This window comes from Cherax quadricarinatus, chromosome 3 (assembly GCF_038502225.1).
Source record: "Cherax quadricarinatus isolate ZL_2023a chromosome 3, ASM3850222v1, whole genome shotgun sequence".
Taxonomy (NCBI): domain Eukaryota; kingdom Metazoa; phylum Arthropoda; class Malacostraca; order Decapoda; family Parastacidae; genus Cherax; species Cherax quadricarinatus.
The window spans coordinates 32,790,805-32,794,611 of NC_091294.1; positions in this window are offsets into that span (position 1 = coordinate 32,790,805).

Below are 3,807 nucleotides of genomic sequence, written 5' to 3' on the forward strand. Positions count from 1 at the left end.
TTCGCTTAACTTAGCGTTATTATCATTAATTACATTACAATTCACAAGACGATTTAACGTCTCATAACTATTATACAAACTAGAGGTCACTCCATTAAGATCTGAGACCGATGAGTGATGATTAATCCAAGGGTAATTTTCCCCAGGACACAGTCTATTGTGACGCGTCAGTCACCCGCTCCTTCTTTTATCACACTTTTACCACTCTATTACTGTGGTCCCGTAAATCCCGTTCCCTCACTCTCCACCAGGAACAATTACGACACTTCTTATTATGAAATGAGGCCTATATTAATCCTTAGGCCACCGTGAACGTCAATTTCGTGGTTCCGTGTTTTCTCAGCTTCCTCACCACCATTCAAAAACAATACGCGCCCCCGCCTCCCCCGCACATCCGCGCATGCGCCAAGGGAACTCTTGGTTCTACTCCATTTTCAAATACATTTTGACTCCTATCGGCACATAAAACACCTATTAGGCGCTATAGTTTCGGAAAATTAAAAATTTTCCACACTGCGGCCGGGCGGAAGTCGTTGTTAGACGACTTAAATTGCGTCTTCCTCCAGGAGACGGTTCCAGCCCTCTCTAGATTGCACTGCTGTTTTCCTAGTGGGTCTTACTACGGTTTCTTCTTGCATTACCCGGTCAGTGTCTTCAATATCACTCGTGTCACTGTCCCTTAGGTTTCCATCTGCACTGGATTGAACACCATTTAATTCCAAGGGAATTAATTTATTAATGGTACGTAAACTTTCTTGACCACGACACAACACTTTGACGTTTCTGACAACACCTTGTGCATCTGGGTATAATGTAACTACCTTGCCCAGAGGCCACAGTGTTCGATGTTGTTCAGTATCAATTAACACAATGTCACCTGGTTGAATGTTCTGTCGGTTTACTGCCTCTGGCGCACCATAAAAGTGTTCACGTAGTGTAAGAAGATATTCTTTACGCCACACATCAGACCAATGAATAATTACCTTATTTAACATTTTGAACTTGTCACTCAACACAGTCACGTTATTATAATCCTCATCACTTCCCTCGGGATTATCTCTATAGATAGGCGCAGCTTCTAACCTTTGTCCACATATTAGGTGAGAGGGAGTCAGTATCCCCGCGTCAGGAGTGTCGCTCATGTATGACAGAGGGCGATTGTTCACTCGATTTTCTGCCTCCACCAACACTGCCCGGAACTCCTCCAAATCAATTCTCTTCCTGTGTAGCACCTTACGAAGACATCTTTTCACTGTACCTATCATTCTTTCGTACAGTCCTCCCTGCCAGGGGGCTCTGGGAGTAATAAATTTCCAGACACACCCTCGCTGGGTCAACAAAGACTGTACATCATCACTCTTATTTAATTTCATCAAGTGTTGAGCACCCGCTACAAAATTGGTGGCATTATCTGAGATCATCAATCTTGGACAGGATCGTCTAGCTGCAAATTTCCGGAACAGCTGTATGAACTGTTCTGCAGACAAGTCCTGAGCCACTTCTAGATGAACAGCCCTAGTAGCTGTACAAGTAAATAGACATACATACACCTTCAAGGGGACACCATCTGAAGTACCTGTCAAAATGATTGGCCCACTATAGTCCACTCCGGTCACATCAAATGGTTTTACCAACTGCACGCGTTCCTTGGGCAATGGTGGAGGACCTGGGTACATGTAGGTTCTGGCATCCACCCGGCGACATATTACACACGACTTAATAACCCCCTTTACACTTTGCCGTCCTTGTGGAATCCAGAAGGTTTCCCGAATACAGTTTAAGGTATCCTGTACCCCACCGTGCATCACGTTATTATGGGCATTAAAGACAATCAAGGTTGTCAGGTGATGAGTTTTGGGCAGCAAGATAGGGTGCTTAGCATATTCCCCCAATTCAGCATTCTGTAACCTGCCTCTGCACCTAATTACATCATCCTCTAAATACAGCCCCAGCTTTTCTATTATTGAGCCTTTCACAATTTTTCCGTCCATCATGAATTTAATCTCATCCCTGTAGGTTTCTTCTTGTACCCTCTGTAGCCAGTATTTCAGGGGATGGGGAAAATTATGTGAGATATTCATCTTACTTATAAATTTAAACACTAACCTGGTCACACTAATCAGCTTAGGTAAGGAAGAATACCTGTTCATATCAATGGCTAAGGAGGGACTACTGACCGGAGCGGTGCTCACCGTAATTTCGACAGGAGCAATATGTGCCTTTTGCACCGGCCAGTTAATTTTGTCCACCAGCCAACTTGGCCCTTTAAACCACGATAAAGCACTCACAAATTTTCCATAAGTCAAGCCTCGAGACAAGAAATCAGCTGGGTTCTCGTCACCAGGAATGTGATTAAAGGTTAACATATGCTGACCCAAACTGTTATGTTTCTCCTGCATTTGATGGATTTCAGCGACTCTGTTTTGTACATACACAATCTTACTGTTACCATTACGAATCCATTGTAAGGATACCTCGTTATCAGACCAAATTACGGTGTCGCTGATATTTATCTCTCGCAATTTATTTCTTATATAATTGGCTAATTTGACACCTACATAAATGGCCGTTAATTCCAACTGAGGTAAGGTGCGTGATTTGATTGGAGCCACCTTAGCCTTAGACATAACAAGAGAAATGGCACTATTACATTGAAGGTAAGCGACTGCTCCATATGCTAATTTCGAAGCATCGCAAAAAATGTGGAGTACATTTTCTCCCTCTTGACTGGCCACATTACGGGGAAACTTCAACATTGGTAATTTTACATATTCCCCTATTAGTTCTTCCCACCTTTCAACAAATTCCTCAGGTAGGGTTTCATCCCAAGCACACTTAAGCTTCCATGCTTCTTGTATCAACAATTTTCCTCTTATGGTAAGTGGGGACACTAAGCCTAGTGGATCGAAGCATTTTGAAACTTCTGCAAGCAAGACTCTCTTGGTTAATTTATTGGGCATGCTGTAGTCATTAGACTTTAACGATAACAAGTCTCCCTCTGTGTCCCAAGTCAGTCCCAGCACATTACTATATTTGGACACTTCAACTCCAGGGTTGTCTTTATTTATTTGAGCTCTTAAGCTGGACGAATTACTGTTCCATTCCCTCAGGGGCATATTTGCACCTTGCATTATTTCATTAGCCCCTGCATATATGCTCATTAGTTCCTCTTCAGTAGACGTCACCCCCAGGAAATTGTCCACATAAAATTGTTTACCCATTACTCCACTCAGTGGACCACCCGTACGCTTAAGGTGTGCATTTATCGTTGCCTGGAGTAGGAACGGACTGGAGGTAGCACCAAACAATACACTCCTGAAGCGAAAAGTCTTCAGGGGACTAAGTGGGTCACTAGGATTCTCGGGCCATAAGAACCTAGTGCAATCCCGGTCAGCCTCCTGCAGACCCACTCTCAGGAAAGCTTTACTTATGTCTGCCGTAAAGGCATAATTCTTAACCCTGAAGTTTAATAGTATGTCTCCCAGTTTTTCCGTCAACGACGGACCTGTCATCAAACAGTCATTCAAACTAGGTACACTTTTATTACTCCTGGCACTACAATTAAACACAATCCTCAGAGGAGTGGTCTTAGAATCTTTCTTCACTCCGTGGTGTGGCAAATAGTGACCATAAATCTGGGTTTGCTCGGGAGGTACCTCCTCTATGAATTTATTATTTAACTGCTCATTAATTATATCATCGTAAGCAGTCAACAGTTCTGGTGTCTTGCTCAGTTCGTGGAGCTGAGCCTTTAATTGTCCATACGCCATCCGGTAATTAGTTGGTAGGTCTGGATGGTTCAGCTTC